This window comes from Heteronotia binoei, chromosome 21 (genome assembly GCF_032191835.1).
Source record: "Heteronotia binoei isolate CCM8104 ecotype False Entrance Well chromosome 21, APGP_CSIRO_Hbin_v1, whole genome shotgun sequence".
In the NCBI taxonomy this organism is placed as follows: domain Eukaryota; kingdom Metazoa; phylum Chordata; class Lepidosauria; order Squamata; family Gekkonidae; genus Heteronotia; species Heteronotia binoei.
The window spans coordinates 188,853,574-188,873,190 of NC_083243.1; positions in this window are offsets into that span (position 1 = coordinate 188,853,574).

Sequence of the window (19,617 nt, forward strand, 5' to 3'; positions counted from 1 at the left end):
TTTAAAAAGTCTGCTCAGGAGCAGCCAGGGAGAAAGAGCTAAATTCATCCCCAGACTGGAGGAAGCAGGTAACTAGCAGAGCAAAGTGTGGAAACTGGATGAAGAGAAACACCCTGTTCTTGCTCTATTCTGAGGCTCTATCCTGAGACATTTGCCCAACTAAAGCAGCCCTGGAGGGTGAGACAGCCCTGGACTCAGACCTGACCCCAGTGGGGCCTGGCATCCGGTATGAAGGTGACCAGGGGTCATTGTATAGGAAAAAAGGTGCTGGACCTCATCAGCACAACTCATTTGTATATGCCACCCCTGATATAACATCTGCCTTAAATCAACATCTACCTTAAAGAACTTCTTGCATCATAATTGTCATAATAAAACCTTACTCCCATCATACCTTTTAAACTTACCTTTTCCTATGTGGCCACAGTGGCCTGATGAAGATTTCCATCTGTCTGCTTTATATGTTTTGGTTATTTCCCCATTTTTGTGGGGAAAAATATTAGAAAGTTTGTCAAATCTTAAAGTTCAGCGAAATTCTCACAGGGGGTTTGTTTGAGCAATGGAGCCCAGAAGCAAGCATTTTTTTTGGGGGGGGGGGGGGAGGAAAGAAAGAAAGAGCACAAAAAATTTTGTGGTTACGGAACTCCACTCCTGTGAGCTCCTGCCCAAAATGAGGCCTGAAGGTGGCAGTAGCATGGATCAGCAGGGGTAGGTCCGCGGAGTCTAAATAAGGGGCTAACTTATGTGCTAGTAATTACAAGGTGCTTCTAGCAACAGTGATAACCTGCATATCCATTAACAAATCAGATCTAAGAGCACCCCAAGCTCTTAACTTGATCTAATAAAGGCAGCTTAAAGCCATTTAGAATTTCAGGCAGATAAACAGTGGGCGTTTTCCCACTGACCTTACTCCGGAACGACGTCCGTCTTCACCGCGCAGCGTCTGCGCGGATTTCGCACCAACTGCTCCGCAGAACCCGGAAGAGCCACAAAGTCCCGCGGTGTTTGCATCGCAAATGTAAACTGGTTTTTGGCGGTTTACATTTGCGACACAAAAGCCACGGGACTTTGCGGCTCTTCCGGGTTCTGCGGAGCAGTTGGTGCGAAATCCGCGCAGACGCTGCGCGGTGAAGAGGGACGTCGCTCCGGAGTAAGGCCAGTGGGAAAACGCCCAGTGTTTCTATGCTATAGTAAATTTTAAATTGCAAAGCAGGCACTGGAAAGCATTGCAAATTGGCATGGTAGCTTTCCTCTCCTTTCCTATGCTCCTCAAGTGGGGGTGTGGGTGGGACATCTCTCTCTCGTTTTTTTTTTTTTTACAAAAGTGAAATACATGGATGAGGAGATCTAGCCCTTGCCACTCCTACAGACCAGAAATGGTAAGTGTCCCGGTCATTACCTGCAGGGCTTTTTTTGTAGCAGGAACTCCTTTACATATTAGGCCACACACCCCTGATGTAGCTAATCCTCCAAGAGCTTACAGTAGGCCCTGCAATAAAAGCCCTGTAAGCTCTTGGAGGATTGGCTACATCAGGGGTGTGTGGCTGAATATGCAAAGGAGTTCCTTTCTACAAACAATGCCCTGATTACCTGTATTGCCAGACGACAGAAGCAGTGCATTATGTCCCTATATACTGTCACAGTGCTAATGAGTAATGGATAGTGGAAGTGGGAGGGTCAGCATCAGGGAAATATTGTATTTTAAATGATATTTAAAGCACATTTGTATTTTAAGTAAAAAATGATATTGTTATTTGAGTTTGTCTATATCCTTTACCACTGCTACAGCACCAACCAACCCCAAATCAGACTTTTCCCTGCAGCCACTGTGGCCGGACCTGCCTGTCCCATATTGGTCTTGTCAGCCACCAGCGAGCCTGCAGCAGACGTGGACTACTGCACCTTTCTTAAATCTTCGTTCGCGAAGTCAAGCCGAGAGAGAGAGATATCCTTTATAACAGGGGTGACCAAACTGCAGCTCAGGAGCTGCATGGCTCTCATATTGTGCAGTTCTTGGAAGTATGTTGGCTGAGCACCTTTTTGCATCACAATTGAGTTGTGGCCCTCAAACAGTCAGGAATCGGACAGGGGTATGGTCAGCGTCTTGGAAGCTGGGGGGCCAGAGCATGAAACAATGCAAATGCCTGCCCGAAGAGCCTCAGCTGAGCCAGCCAGGCAGGACAGTTCCCCCTAGGGGTGTGCAGAGAAAAAAAATTTGTTCAAATTCGGTTTGGGGTTGTTAAACAACAACAAAAAATCATTATTCCCTTGGAAAGCAAATCTCATATTAGGTAAATTTAAAAAACCTGAAAAAAATGGTATTCCCAGTTATTCAAAAACACATCTCACACAATACATATCACTTAGCAAAATGCAAAATATCACAAACTCAAAGGTCCAATGAGCGAAGAATAAAATTTCAATTTCCCATTCATCGTGTCAGTTTCCGACTTTAAGTGCTTGTAGACCATATGCCTGCATCCGCGGGTAAATTAAAGTGCCAGTGCCGAAAGTATTCCATGTGCAGTCAATTCTAGTTTTTCATAGATATTACTTTCATTTTCAAAGATGCCAAGCTAAAGGCTTCATCGTTTAAGAAAGCTTTTTTTTGAAAGTGGGTTGCCAACAGTCTCCGACAGTAAAGCTGCCTATCTTACTGTTTCCGAATGTTAAAGAGATGTATCCCACACATTTTTGTCAAAGAGACGTATCCCACTCATCACAACATCACAAAACGTTCTACATAGTATCAGCACTGGAGAAAACGAGAGTTTGACAAAGGTACATCTGGAAACAATAATATAGGCGGCTTTACTGTCGGAGGCTATTGGCAACCCTCTTTCAAAAAAAGCTTTCTTTTTTGTCTCTTATTCCAAGGAACTTCTTTCAAAATTCTTACTTTGTTGCCTTTCCAGTTTAAGTCTTCCCCTTTTGTATATCTTAGGATGATATCTGGCACTGTGTTCCTTATAAACGTCACATGAATCTCCCTGGGTTGTTTATGTTTCCTTGTGTATGAGGAAGCAACTCTCTGAGCCCAATATATATCTTGTTCAATCTCTTTTGCTGGGGATTCCATTACTTTGCTCAAGAGCTCACTAACTTCCTTACTTACATCCTCTCCTTTTTCTTCTGGGATATTTTGAAAGCGTAGGATATAAGTTGCCATCTCCATTTCCGATTTTACAGTTCTACCATCTATTTCCCTGTGTTTATTTTTCTCTTCTTGCAAGTTGGTGATCATAGTTGTCATTCCCCCCTCTATTTCTGCAATCTTAGAGGTCACTTGGGGAACCACGCATGCGTCAAATCGGTTAAGACGCTCCCAGAACGTACTCCCGGAGAAATTTGTTATTAAGCCATCGAAGAAGAGAGATAAACTTCTGAAAACAGTTTGAAATATTTGTGAAAGGAAGCAAGACCTGGAGGGCATCAATCAGAGTGAGTCTTTGGAAGTGTGATTTCTTATCATCTCTTTACTCTCCGCTCCCTGGGAGGAGGCCAGAAAGTGAGAAGAGAACATGGCGACTAAAAAGGAGCTGAAGGATTTAACACAGCTCATTGCTTCTTCAGAACAGAATGTAAGGGGCGATATTAAAGCTCTTAAAACAGACCTGAGACAGATGGCTATAGAAATTAAGAACATAAAAAAGGTGGCTGATAAGGCAGCCAAAAAAGCTCAAGTTAATGAAGACAAAATTAAAGAGCTAACGAGCAAATTAGCGTTTGTAAGCGATCGTCAAAGGAGAAGAAACATTCGCTTATCAGGCATCCCTGAAGAGATTACACAGAAAGACCTTGAATCAAAACTACTGGAATGGCTTGAGCGATATGATTTAAGGATACAAACGGAAGATATAGAAAGAGTACACAGATCTCTCCGCCCCAAGCCAAGCCTGGGAGCAAAGCCAAGGGATGTTATTATGGCTTTTGCAAGAGAGAAAATAAGGGACAATATTTATAAATGTTTGAAACTTCAGAAGGATTTACAGTTTGATGATAATAAAGTTATAGTAAGACAGGACCTCTCTCCAGAGACACTCCAGCAAAGAGCAATACTAAGACCTTATACGCAAAGTCTTGTTGAAAATGGAATATTATTTTCATGGGGCTACCCGGCAGTGATTTTGGTTTTTAAAGAAGGCAAGCTGCTGCGAGCTAAAAATCCAGAAGAGGCAAGAAAAATGTTGGAGAGATTGGGAATCAACATGAGGCCGTTAGAACCAGGAAATGTGGAGGAGCAAGAAGACGAGCAACAGGAACCTTGTGAGAACACTTCAAGTAGCAGTGAAGAAGAAGGAGAGTCGAGTCAGACACTGCAAAGCAAGCCAAAGCGTTTGAGAAAAGACACTGGGGGCTCTTAGTAATGAGAGTCTCCAAGGAAATTTAATACTGCTTTCAATTTACTTTAAAAAAAAATCTTTTTTTTTTTTTGGAATAAGATGGCTTATAGAGAAATATTGAAATGAGTTACATTAATTAGATAGGGAGGAAGGGAAAGGAACGTGGACCCCAACTTAGCAACGAAGAGGTCAGGAGGTTATGCCACCTGTACACCCTTTGAGGGTTCTTCTTCGGGGAGGGGGAAGGGGAAAGGTAGTGACCATCAAAGTAAGAGAGGATAGAAATGAGCACATATGTATGAAATTTACAAAGGAAAATGGTTGAGACAATTAAAATATTATCTTTAAATATAAATGGGTTGGCTTCAGATTTAAAAAGGTATAGATTGAAAAATATGCTAAAAAAACAGGGAATAGATATAGTGTGTCTCCAGGAGACCCATAAAGGTAAAAAAGATAAAAAACCCCTACTAAACTCTACACTATGGGAAACAAGGGTGGAAGCAAGAGGAACTAGGAAGGCAAGAGGGGTAGCGATACTTACACATTCTAGCTTGAAGTTAGAAGTACTGGATCAAATATCTGATTTAGAGGGAAGATATGTTTTTTTGAAATTTAAGTTGAATAGTAGGAAGTTTACAATAGTATCTATCTATGCCCCAAATATGGGTCAGGTAAGCTTCTTAAATAAGGTATTCCAGAAACTGCAGAACTTTTATGAAGGGGATGTGGTAGTGGCAGGGGATATGAATTATGATTTTAAGAAAAGTAAAACCTTGAAATTTAAGAAATGGAAATTGAAAGATGTGTTCACATATGAAGGGAACAATTCTCAACCTACATATTTCTCTAATAGATTTAAGACTTTTTCATATATAGATTATATTTTAGTAAAGGAATCAAATGAGTTAGAGGTGATGAAGGCAGTAACTGAGCCATTATGGATTTCGGACCACGCTCCTTTAAGAGTGCAATTTAGAATAAGTGAAGAGAGAAAAGAGTTTACTTGGAAATATAAGGCATATCTGCCCTTGACAGGAAAAGATCGGATGGACTTAAGAAGGGATATAGAATGCTATTTTAGAGAAAATAGGAATTCAGCCACAGAAGGAGTAGTTTGGGATGCGGCTAAGGCAGTTATAAGAGGAGCTTATATAGCTAAGGAAATTAGAATTAGAAAGGAAAATAATAAGGAAAGAAGTAGGATAGTAAATGAGATTAAACGAATACAGAAAGACCTACAGGGAAATTATAATAGGCAGTCATATGAATTATTCAAAAAACTTAAAAAAGATTTAGAGAACTTGGATTCATTATCTATGTGGAAAAAGGATATATTAGTTAAGAATGAGTACCATAGAATTAATATAAATACAATGAGAAGAATGGCGAATTATTTAAAGATGAAAAAGGAAAAACAAAAAATTGGATGTATTAAGGGAAATGGGGATAAACAATTTTTTAAAAATGCTCGGATAAGAGAGGAATTTGCTACATTTTATCAACAACTATTCAATTTGGGAGAAAACCAAAGATTCGAGGAACAGCTAGATAATAAATTAACGATAGAACAGAGAGAGAGCCTGAATAAAGAAATTACCCGGCAGGAAATAATAGAGGTATTAAAAAGGTTAAAAAACAGGAAATCCCCTGGTTTGGATGGTTTTACGGCAGAATATTATAAAGAAATGGCAGAGTTAATAATACCAGAAATGCAAAGTTTATTTAATTATATTTTAAAAGGGGGGAAAATACCAGATTCATGGAAAAAAGCTGAAATTTTACCAATTTTGAAGCCTCAGAAGGATCCCCTAGAAATAAATTCATATAGGCCAATTAGCCTGATGAATCAAGACTATAAAATATTTACAAAAATTCTAGCTAATAGACTAGAAAAATATTTACCAAACTTGATTAAGGAAGATCAATATGGTTTTGTTAGAGGTAGATTTATTGCAGATCCATTGAGAAATATATTGAATGTTTTGTTCTGTAAGGATAAGAAAACTTTGGCCTTGTTAAAATTAGATGTGTATAAGGCGTTTGATACGGTAAATCACAATTATTTAATGCAGGTATTGGAAAACTTTGGTTTTGATGGGCCCTTTTTAAATGTTGTAAGGGAAATCTATAGGGGGGGTAAAGCAGTAATTAGAATAAATGATGGGCACTCTAGAGAAATTTCGATACAGAGAGGAGTAAAGCAAGGTTGCCCATTATCTCCTTTGTTATTTGCATTAGCAATTGAACCCCTAGCAGATAGGATACGAAATAGTGGTAGAATTCAGGGATTTCAAATAGGTAAGGAAGAATTGAAATTAAACCTTTTTGCGGATGATATTTTGTTGACAATAAGTAATCCACTGCAGGCAATACGAGAATTGTTAGTTATTTTAGAAGATTTTAAGTTATGTTCGGGACTTGGAATAAACATTAAGAAATCAGAAATAATGTTTATTAATGTAGGTGGGGAAACCAAGAAGGCAATATTAGCCTTAACGGGGATGAAATCAGGAGTTAGCAAAATTAAATATTTAGGAGTTTATCTTAATAAAAATATAGAGAGGCTACAAAAAATGAATTATAATAAGGTGTGGTTAAAGATTTTAAAGAAATTGAAGGAATGGAAGAACAAAAATTTGAGTATCCTAGGGAAAATTAGAGCAATAAAAATGTTTATACTCCCAAAGCTGCTATATTTATTTCAAGTACTTCCTATAAGATTAGATCAGGAAACGATAAGGAAATGGGATGAACATATTAAAAATTGGGTCTTTGGTCGGAAAAAAGCAAGAATACAAAAAAAGTTGATATATATGCCCCAAGATGAATTAGGATGGGGAGTTCCATATTTACAAGCTTATTATGATGCAGTTCAGTTGAAAGCACTGATGGAGTTAGAATGGAGGAAAGGGGATAAATGGGTAAGACTTGAATCTGCAGTCAATAAGGGAGCAGGTAGTAGTGGAATTTACACGAGAGAGATAAAAAAGGTAATGATACAAACCGAAGGTCCAAGAAAAATAGCTTTAATTGTGTGGAAGAGGTGGAAAAAGATCTTAATGCCTTTAACCTCGAAATGGACCCCACTTAAGGATATCTGGGAAAAAGAGATGAACCCAAAATTCTATGAAGAGCTGCAAAGGGAAGACATAATAAGAGTCAAGGATTTGTACAATAGCCAAGGGGCCTTATTACCACTTCAGGAGTTGAACTGTAAGATAGGGAAACAATATTGGTTAAATCTAATGGGATTATATCAAACAATCCGACAAGAAAAGTATAAAGATGCTATTAAAAGAGATGACAATTTTATAGAAAAGGCACTATATGTGGATGAAAGGAAGAAAGGACTGTCAGGGATTATTTACCTTGAATTGGTAAAAGATAAGGAGTTCATGTATAGAACCTTAAAGAACAAATGGAATAAAGAAAAACAAATAACTGATGAGGAGGTGAATAAGTTAATGATGAATTTGAAGAAAATTAAGATAGAGAAATATAGAGAACTTGAAAGGAAGATAATCTTGAAATGGTATAGGACGCCGGCTCAATTGGCATATATGATTAAAGGGATGAAACCAAATTGTTGGCACTGTAATGCAAAAGAAGGGTGGTACTCCCACTTATGGTGGGAGTGCCCCAAGGTTATAGAGTTTTGGGGGAAAATTCGGGGAAAAATAGTGGGGGCATGTAAGTTTAATATTGATATAGATGGGGAGTTGTTATTTATGGGGGTACTGGAAAACAATAACATTGAGAAACAAAACCAGAGCATTTTCAAAGCAATGATATTAGCAGCACATGCAGTGATAGCATATGGTTGGAAGGAGAGCTTAAAATGGACCCTGGAAAGATGGAACAATTATTTGTATGAATATATACAATCAGACATATTAGAATGTTTAAAACAAGATAAGATATGGGATAGAAAAATTGAAGAGATAAAAGAGAAATGGGATATATACTTCTCATGGGTATTTAAGGGGGAAGCCAACAAAGCTATATTTGAAAAATTGGGAAAAGTGTGCTCATGGTTAAAAATTTAATTGTAACTTTAGTATGGTCACTTGGTGGGGGGGAGGGATATAAATAGGGGTAAAAATGGTGTCATAAGAGAATTGGAAATGTATTCTATGTAATGTAATATTTGAGACACAATAAAATAAAAAAAGGAAAAAAAAAATCTTAGAGGTCACTTTCTGTGTTTGTTGGCTATTAATCCAAAGTTGTTTTTGAAATTCATTCAGTTTCTCATTAGTTTTTTTTAATTTCATCTTTGAGTTCATTTTTAATATCTTGCAAGGCATCTTGATTCTGTTTAAAGCCTTTCATCATCGCTTTTTAAAATTTTTCTTATCTCATCCTGATCGATTGCTGCTGCTACTGATCCGGGCACTCCAGGTGATGTGCCTTGCGGAGCTTTTTTTAATTTTGGTCTCTTTTGTATCCATTTTCAAAGAATTTCTTTCTTTACTCAGTCAATTTAATCAATTTAAATGAAAATATTTAGTAGTTATTATCTTTACTGGTACACCTCTCTATTAGCTTCTAAGACAACTCCCCTTTTCAGAAAAGGTTTCCTTAGAAATCTATAAATGCATTCAAATGCACAAACCACCTTCAAAAAGAAAGGAACCAGACCACCTTAAATATTTACAACCACCAGGTTGTAAATGTAGACCATCCTTTTCAGTGGTCTGATATGTCACTTCCTTCTCTTTCACCTCAGCTTCTTTCCCACAGCAATCAGTTTTCACACAAATAGTTTTCTCCCTCACACTTCCTTATGCCTTCCAGCAGTCTGTTTTAAATAGTTTCTTAGCTGAGTTACTTTGCTTCTCCCACACGTCTGTTTCTTTCAGATCCCACTCAGTATTCTTCTATGCCACATCACGTCTTCTCTTCTGGTAGCACAAACTCAGTCACACCACCATTTAAAAGCAGCTACGTCGCAGGTAATTATCACAAACCCATCTTCAGATAGAGAGGGACTCTTTGCTAAGAATCCCTTTCTATCTCTTTTATTACCAAAACTTTTCAAAAAAGGGGTGACTGCCTCAGCTAAACTGCTTCAGCTAAAAGCCCCCCCCCTTTTCCTTTCCATTCTTTTTCATAGACCGTGCAGCCACTGTAATCCACAAATCCCCAGAGATGGACTGTCAAGCAGATTTATAGCTTGAGAGACCTGTTAGACTTTCAAACCCTTTATCTTAGACACTGCTATTCCTTTCAATTATCCCGGCTGTGAGTAAAAGTTAAATGCTTTGCTCATCACAGTTTATTTCTGCAGTGTTATTTTTAGAGATTTCCTGCAAAGTTCTGCCAGTAGTTTTTCTCCAAGAAAGTATAAGAAATGATTACTGTTTTTAATCTTTAAGTCCTTTAAATCATTCAATCCTCCAGGGTGTTGGGGTTGGTCACAATTGACTGGCCAGAGGCGTTTGCAAACCTTGGCAAGAGAAATAAGTGAAGCTTGACAGAGGGACCTCCATCTCATCACCACTATCTCCACAAACTCTCTCTGCTAGGGAGCACATTCCCGATGCTCTTTTAAGGGGTGTTCAACTGGATGAACCCCCTCTAAGGCTCACAATCAGAGTAGCAGCTGGAGCTATCAGCTAACCACTCTGTAGTATTGCGCCATTTTCCCCGGACTCTGAATGAATATAAAAACTTGATGGCATGGCTAAACAAAATGGATATACAATTTCATTGGTTGGTACCAGAAGGAGTATTCTTTAAATATCAGGATAAAAGATTAAATATCACATCTAAAACGACATGCAGACCAAGAATCAAGAGTATCGGAGGAAGAGAAAGAAGAGGGAAGAGAAAAAAAAAGAGAAACAAACAGTAAAAAAACTCAGGAACTTGAAGGAGAAAAAAAAGTCAAAACAAGAGCTCAAATGCAAAGAGAGCCACAAGAGATATGAGATCGTAAAGTTCATAAAGAATAATGGAGAAAAACAAACTAAAACTGATCTCTATCAATGTAAATAGATTAAATACTCCCAGAAAAAGAAAAAAAATTACCTTGCAACTCAGAAAATTACAAGCAGACATAATTTGCTTACAAGAGACACATATTATCAAACAAGATGTAAAATACCTACAAAATAAAAAGCTAGGGAAATTATATGTGGTGACAGATCGAAAAAAAAGAGGTGTAGCAATTTATGTTAAAGAAGCAATAGAATTGGGACTTCTCTTTGCCTCAGAAAATGGGAGAATATTGATAAGTGAAATTCAGCATAATGGTAAAAAAATATTGCTGGCAAACATCTATGCACCAAATGAGCAACAAGAGAACTTTTTAAAAAATTTACATAACAAAATAGTAGAATTTGACTACCAAGAACATTGTTTAATTGGAGACTTCAATGCTGTATTTGATGGAAATATAGACATGAAATCTGGGAACATAACAAAGAAGAAAAAGAAAAGCAATCAACTTCCCAAAATATTTTTGAGACTGGCAGAAGAATTAAATCTAATTGACTGCTGGAGAATGAGAAATATAAAGACGAGAGATTTCACTTACTATTCAGAAGTACATGATTCATGGTCAAGAATCGATGTGTTGGCTTTCAACAACTTTGATTAAGGAACTGGAAGAAGCTGAGAAACTGCCTAGAACCTTTGCCGATCATAACCCGCTTCAAGTGAAATTTAGAAACTATAATAAGACATTTAAATGGTCATTAAACTTGCCGATTTTAAAAAAGAGGTATTTTTATTAGAAGCCAAAAAAGAAATCACAATGTTCTTTGAACAAAATTTGAAAGAAGATATACCAAGACATAATCTGGGATGCCTTTAAAGCTTTTTTAAGAGGAATTGTGATTCGATATTCAGCAAAACAGAGAATAGAAAATAATAATAATAATAACAACAACAACAACTTTTTATTTGTATCCCGCCCTCTCCGCAAGCAGGCTCAGGGCGGCTCACAACATGTAATAAAGCATATGAAATACTGGCAAGAAAATTGGAAGCACAAGAAAAAGAATTCAAGACAAACTTGAGACAGGAGATGAAAACTGAAGTACAGATTTTGCAACATCGAATAACTTTGCTGTTGATGGAAGAAGTAGAGCGGAAATTGAAATGGGCAAGACAATTCTTTTTTGAAAATGCAAATAAAGTGAGTAGATGGTTGGTTTATAGATTAAAGAAAGAAAGAGAGAAGAAAGTACTAACAGCCTTGAAGGATGAAAATAACAGAGCAATACAAAAGTAACCAAATTAAAAAAATTGTAAAAACTTTTTATGAAAATTTATACAAAAAGCATGAAAGCCCAGACTCCTTGCAAGAAGAATACATTAAGAAAACCAAGAAAGAGGACCTCTTGAAAGAACCTCAAGCGCTACTGAATAATCCAATAACAGTTCAAGAGATTATTGGCGTAATTAAGGAACAGAAGAATAATAAAATACCGGGACCAGATGGCCTGCCGGCAGAATTTTATAAAAGTTTTGAAGATGTTCTATTATTGCTGTATAAAATGCTTCTAGAAAAAATAATGTTGATGTCTGAAATACCAGCCTCATGGAAGAGACATCGATATCCATAATACATAAAGAAGGAACAGACCCAAAAGATATTAGAAATTATAGACCCATTTCATTATTAAATGAGGATTACAAAATTTTTACGACTATCCTAGCTTCAAGATTGAAGAACGTTTTGATGAATATAATAAATGAAGATCAAATGGGATTTTTACCAAAGAGGCAGATGAGAAATTATATGAGAACAGTATTGAATGCATTGGAGTACTATCAGCAATATCCAGATAAGCAAGTGGCCTTTATTTTTCTGGATGTGGAAAAAGCCTTTGATTATGTAAACTGGACATTTATGATGAAATGTTTGGAAGGGATAGGTTGCGGTAAACAATTTAAGCAATGGGTACAAGCTGTCTACACAGAAGGCAAGAATTATTGCGAATGGAGCATTGACGGATCCAATTCAGATCGAAAAGGGAACAAGGCAGAGCTGTCCACTGTCACCTTTACTTTTTATTTTGATGTTGGAATACTTAAATGAACAAATACGGTCTGATAAAGAAATAAAAGGAATTAAAATAAGGGGGGATCCTATTAACTTCAAACGTTTGCTGATGACTTGGTTTTAATATTGGAAGATCCATTAACATCCATAAAAAGACTTAAGGAGAAATTGGAGGAATTTGGAGTAGTTGCAGGTTTTAAAGTGAATTATAAGAAAACTAATTTTTTAGTGAAAAATATGACGCAAACTCAGATTAAAGAATTAGAAGAAATATCAGGTTATGGATCTGCGAAGAAAATTAAATATTTGGAAATATATATAACAGCCATAGCTAAAACATTGAAAGTAGACAACTATGACAAATTGTTAAAAGAAATCAAGAATGACGTGGAGAAATGGCAAAACTTACAATTTTCATTAATGAGAAGGATTGCAACGGTTAAAAAGAATATATTACCAAGAGTACTGTTTTTATTTCAAATGATACCTATTCTCCTGTCCAAAATATTTTTTCAACAATTAAACAAAATGATTTCTATGTTTATACGGTAGAACAGGAAACCTAGAATTAAACTAAAAGCATTACAGGATACTAAACAATGAGATGGTTTTGCTTTACTGGATTGGCAGACTTACTACAAGGCATGTGCACTACTGTGGGCAAAAGAATGGATTACTTTAAAGAACAAAAAGTTGCTAATTTTGGAAGGCTTTGATTTAACAAGTGGCTGGCACTCATATCTTTGGTATCAAAATGTGTCGGCGAAGAATGTATTTAATATTCGTGAAATTAGAAGATCAATATATTTAACTTGGAAGTGGATGAAACCCCAAATATATAGACATATTCCAAAATGGATATTACCTTTAGAAGCATTGAGTCAACCAAAGCTATGAAGAAATTCTTACATATGAGAATTTATTGGATGAGACTGATACTTTAAAAATAGAAGAAAATAAAATGCTAGATTGGCGGACAAAAATACAATTATCGAGATATATGAAAGACAAAAAAATGGGTTTTGCAAAACAGAAAAACTAATTCAACCAAATTATAACAGGACCAGAAGAAAAAATGATTAAACAAATTTATAATTATTTATTAACTATGAAAATGCAGGACGAAATAGTAAAAGACATCATGGTGAAATGGGCACAAAATATTGGCTATAATATTGATTTAGCTACCTGGTAAAGAGTATGGAAAGAAAATATTAAGATTACAAGATCAGTCACTTTTAAAGAAATTTTCACAAGATGTTTTATAGGTGGTATATTACACCAGACAAATTGGTGAAGATGCATTCAAATGTTTCAAATAAGTGTTGGAAGGATCATGAAATGAAACTGAAAGGATCATTTCCTTCAGTTTTTCGCTAAGCGAAAAACTTAGCGAAAAATTATTGGACTTAGCGAAAAATTATTGGAAACAAATTTCGCTAAGCGAAAAACTTAGCGAAAAATTATTGGACTTAGCGAAAAATTATTGGAAACAAATTCACAGTTGTCTACAGAAAATTTTAAAGATTAATTTACAACATAAACCTGAGATGTACTTATTGAATATTTGCCAAGATTCACTTTCCAAACCGATAATCAAATTTCTGATCCATGCAGTAACTGCAGCAAGAATAATATATGCAAAACAGTGGAAAATCCAAGAAATACCTAAACAAGAGGACATTGTTCAGAAATTCTTAGAGACAGCAGAAATGGATTTGCTTTCTGCAAAATTACGAGAAGAAAATATACAAGACAATAAGAAGATTTGGCAACCACTGTATGATTGGTTGGGTGTAGTATAGGTGTGGAAATTGAGACAACTAAGCAGTAACATATTTGTATATAAAGAATATATAAGATAAGGAGTGAGTACTGTATAATATACTGAATAAGATGAAGCAATTATAAGAAATGTGTATTTGTAAGCCAAAGTAAGAAGTATAGAGAGATAGAATGTTATAAGAGACAAAATATAAAATACCAATTGTAAATGATATATAGATGGTGGTGACTGAATCAGAGGTATATGTAATGAGAACGGAAATGTAATTAAGAGAGATATTTGTTCTCTTCCTCCAACCCTGATTTCCCATAACTTCCTGCAGAATCTTCCCTTTCCCCTTTCTTATAACTAAAACTCAATAAAACTTTTAATTTGAAAAAACAAAACAAAAAAAGCTTTCTTAAATGGTGAAACCTTTAGCTTGGCATCTTTGAAAATAAAAGTAGTATCTATGAAAAACTAGAATTGACTGCACGCGGAATACTTTTGGCACTAGCACTTTAATTTACCCGTGGATTGACATGATGAACGGGAAATAACTTTGAAATTTTATTCTTTGCACATTGGACCTTTGAATTTGTGATATTCTGTATTTTGCTAAGCGATATGTATTGTGTGAAATGTGTTTTTGAATAATTAACTCACATTTTTAAATTTACCTTTAATAGGAGAGGACCAGAAAGCATCCCCCTTTTGGGGAGTTAGGGGTCTGGAAGGATCAACCTTAGGGTTTGATGACCTGGGGTGTGAGAATGCAGACCGTCCTGGAGGCTCAACTAGAGGGTGCCTTCCATTGAGATGTGCGTCTGGCAGTTGGACCCTCTGGGGCTTGCCTCCTTGCTGGGCCGGCCAGGCGGGAGCTGTGCCACACAGCTCCAGCTGGAGGGCTGGGTCTCTCGCCCACTAATGGCAGGGGAGTGGTCTGTTGAGACCCCTGGCCCTGACCAGGCTGCAGTTCTTGCTGCCGTTTAATATTATACTTAATAAAGTGGCCCTTAGTTATACCAATACCTTGTGTCTGACACTTCATTCCGACTTGGGGGTCAATGTATATTTTAAACAACAGTGGAAATGATTTAACTTCAGACCAGAGAATATAATATGACTTTTAAACAACAAAAAGCACAAATGACTATCAACCCCTCTAGCCCCCCCCACAACAAAGCAATTAAACTTTTTTAAAAATGCCTAGGCAACAACAGCCTGCCCCTCCAACCCAAAGTAGCCCTCCCTTTAACCCACTAGGCAATTAAAAAAAAACACCTAAGAGGAAAATATTTTTAAGCTTTGTCAGCAAACCAGGAGATGTCTTCTCCCTGCAGCTAGGGACAGGAGTCAGGAAGCAGGATATTCCTCCAGAAATGTTCAAGGAATTCAGCAGCAGGGTAATACAAAAGGCAGACAGCAGTCAGTCAGGTCCAGCGCAGAACAGTGGCTGAACTAGCAAGCCAGCAGCCGCACAGTCTTAGGCAGCAGAGTCAGCACAGCAAACCAGCACAGAATCTGACTCAGATTGCTTTTATGCTCTCTGGCCATGCACAGAAGATTTTCAAAATGTGAACAATCCTGTGACTGGCATGCACTACTGTGGCCCTATTGGCCAGATTGCCCATCTCCCTCCCCCATCTGCTGGCCACTAGCAGCGCAACCAGCTGCAACAGCCTTACAAAGAATACTGTGTAATTAAGGAAACACAAAGAAGGCTAGGCATGATACATTACATACTAGCCTTGTTTTTAGCTGTTGCTTTATTTAAGAAGTCCATTCCTTTGCTAATCCATTCCTGAGTATTTATGAAATTATAAATATTAACCAATCTTGAGCATTGATTTTTATTTTCAGTCAAATAATAAACTTGTTGCTAATGCAATCCCTCCCCCCTCCCATTGCCCTGACTGAGTTCATCTTTGTTTTACTACACTGAGTGATGACTGGGCTTTGCTCAGTCCTTGAGGAACGTATTCAGAATATATTGGCCTCTTAATGGATTCTAATTGTAGAGACAAAAGATCCCCCTAAAGTATGAAAGGAAGAGGATACTTGTTGTTAAGATTGTTCTCCCCTTCCCCCTGCCATTCTCATGATTCCTGGGGGGGGGAGCCGATTTTTTTCTTGCTTTTTTTCTGGTATACTTAATTTAGCTGTCAGGTCAGATCAGAGAATCTGACTCGTCTTTATAAAAGCCTAACAATGCCAAAAAGGACATTTTCCAGCTTTTCCCACATTTTGTCTTTACCAAATGCACACCTCGAATCTCATCCAACCCCCTATGGATGAAATGAAGTACTTTTTTCATGAAATGCTTAGTTCAGAGCCCCAAGATGTAGCAGTGTGACCAACATAAATAAAGTTAAAAGGACATTAGACAATTTGCGGATGCCAGATCTATTAATGGCTGTTATTACGACGACGTGAAATCTTCACATTTACAGGCAGTGCACCTTTGAAAGCAGTCGCTGGGGTCAACAGTCGTTGAAATGATATCCTCATTCTCTGCCACTGTGAGAAATGAGATGCTGGGTAAGATGGGCCCTTTGGTCTGATCCAACAGGCCTTTTCATGTTCTGAACACTCAAGGTACATTTTTTTTAATGTCAGGCTCACTTCTGACCATAAAACCCCAAGGCTGATTTGAAATTCTCGGACCGTTGTCCTTCGAATATTGTTTGAAAGTTCATTTATTAAAACAGCACCTGTTACCATCTTCTCAATTTGTTTTCTTTTTATCTGCTCTCTGATTTGGAAACACTACACACATTTTAAACCATTTCAGAGTACAAGACATTTTAAAATATAATCACCCTATCTTTGGCTCAATCGATAAACAATTGTACAATGAACATGATGAAGGTCAGCAACACACCAAAAGGCTTTCTGGAAAGAAAAGAAAAGAGAACTGCAGGTTTTAAAAGAGCAAAATTAACTGAATAGCATGTTGGAAATGAGACCAAAATATGTCTTAAAGGTAAAGGTAGTCCCCTGTGCAAGCAACCAGTCGTTTCCAACTCTGGGGTGATGTCGCATCACGACGTTTTCACAGCAGACTTTTTATGGTGTGCTTTGCCACTGCCTTCCCCAGTCATCTACACTTTCCCCGCAGCAAGCTGGGTATTCATTTTACCGAAGGATGGAAGGCTGAGTCAACCTTGAGCTGGCTACCTGAACCCAGCTTCTGCTGGGATTGAACTCAGGTCATGAGCAGAGCTTTGGACTGCAGTACTGCAGCTTTACCACTCTGCGCCATGGGGCTACGAAATATGCCTTACAGAGATATAAAAATGAATGCTCCTAAAAATGGGGAGCAAGGTCAGTGTTTCATGGTCATAGCTCAAATGTGTGTCTGTATTGACAAAAAAACTGTCCTGTGAATATGTCAAGGCAGGGAACTGAGGAACTGGGACACTAGCACTGATACCTGAGAGTCGGTTTGAAGGACTATTTGGGTTAGCAGAATGCTCAAGGCACATAACACCTGAACACAATACTCTAGGTAAGGTCTAACTAGAGCAGAGTAAAGTGATACCATCACTTTATGTGATCTGGACACTATTCTGTTGATACAGCCCAAAATCACATTGGCCTTTTTAGCCACCGCATCACACTGCTGACTCATGTTCAGTGTATGGTCCACTAAGACCCCTAGATCCGTTTTGCACATACTATTGCCAGACAACTTTCCACCATCCTATAATGATGCATTGGATTTTTCCTACTTAAATGCAGAACTTTACATTTTTCCCTGTTAAAATTAATTTATTTGTTTCAGCCCAGTTTTCCAGCCTGTCAAGATCATCCTGTATCCTGGCTCTGTCTTCTACTGTATTTTCAACCCCCTCCCAATTTAGTATCATCTGCAAATTTAATAAGCATTCCCTCTAATCCTTCATCTAAATAATTTACAAAGGTGTTGACCAAAACAGGTCCCAAGAGAGATCCTTGAGCCACTCCACTTGTCACTCCTCTCCAAGAGGATCAGGAACCATTCACAATCACCCTTTGGTCACGATCTGTCAACCAGTTACAGAGCCCTGTAACAATAACAGGATCCAAACAACATTTTACCAACTTGTCAACAAGAACATTACTCGGAACTTTATCAAATGCCTTAGTGAAATCAAGATAAACTAGATCTACAGCATTCCCCTGATCCAGCAAAGTAGTAATTTTTTCAGAAAAAGAGATGAGGTTAGTCTGACATGACTTGTTCTTGAAAAACCCATCCTGGCTTTTAGTGATTTTGGGAGGTCCACATTTGAATCCACACTGTGCCATGGAAGCTTGCTGGGTGACCCTGTGCCAGTCATACACTCACAGCCCAGCCTACATCACAGAACTGTTGTAAGGATAAAATGAACACATGAACATGTATGAATACATGAAGCAGCTTTATACTGAATCACACCTTTAATCCATCAGAGTCAGTGTTGTCTACTCAGACTGGCAGTGGTTCCCGAGGGTCTCAGCTGGAGACCTTTTACATCACCTATGACCTGATCATTCACAAGTGGATTTAGTAATTTCACACATTAAAATCCAGTTGCAAAGTACATTGACAGTGGATCAAAAGTGCATTATTCCTTGTGTGTGAAAGCATTGACACGATGTATAGTTTCACCTTAGGATGGATAACTTTAATTCAAGATGGCTGCTGTATTGCTAGGGATTACATACCATCCATCCAGCCAGCCATCCATCCATCCATCCCTATCCCTATCCCTATCCCTATCCCTCTCTCTCTCTCTCTCTCTCTTCTCTCTCTTTCTGTCTCTCTCTGTCTCTCTCTCTCTCTCTCTACCCCGGACCTGCCATCCCCTCTCCTCGCTCAAGGCTGGGGCAGAATGACTGTGTCTCGGGCACTGAAACCTGGCTGTGACGTCAGGCATGGAATGGCATGAGCTATACCGTTGCCACCCCCCCTGCATGTTGCCACCCCCCCCCCTGCATGCCACTCTAGGGCCCCACTTGTTGGCCTGCCTTTTGCCCCGTTCCCACCCCTGTCAGGGCACCATGGATACATAACTGCATGAGGGTTGTTCTCTCTCTTTCCCCTATCCTTTTTCCTACCTTCCAGGTCAGTTCTGCCTGCCATTTTGTCCTCTTCTATGCCTCTCTGACATAGTGCTAATTTTTGGAGGGACCCTTCTGAGGATCCCAACAACAATGGTTTAAAAACAGATTGAATTGGAACAGAAACAATAACACCCACACTCACACACAGGGCTCCCCCAGACCTGTGCCACAGGGAGGGCTCCTCAAGACATCTCTTCCTGCCATGCTGTCCCCCGCAAGGGCCAGGTAGGTCTCTTCCTGCAACAAGGATGCGAGGCCCACAATGGGACAGAGAGTGGGCCACCCACCTCACACAGCACCAGGGACAAACAGGGATGGCTGTGTGGCCAGGGGGCACTCGTGGGGAGGGTACATGGAACTCGATCACCAGGGGTGAGGGGTTGTGGAGAAGGGGGGCTTTG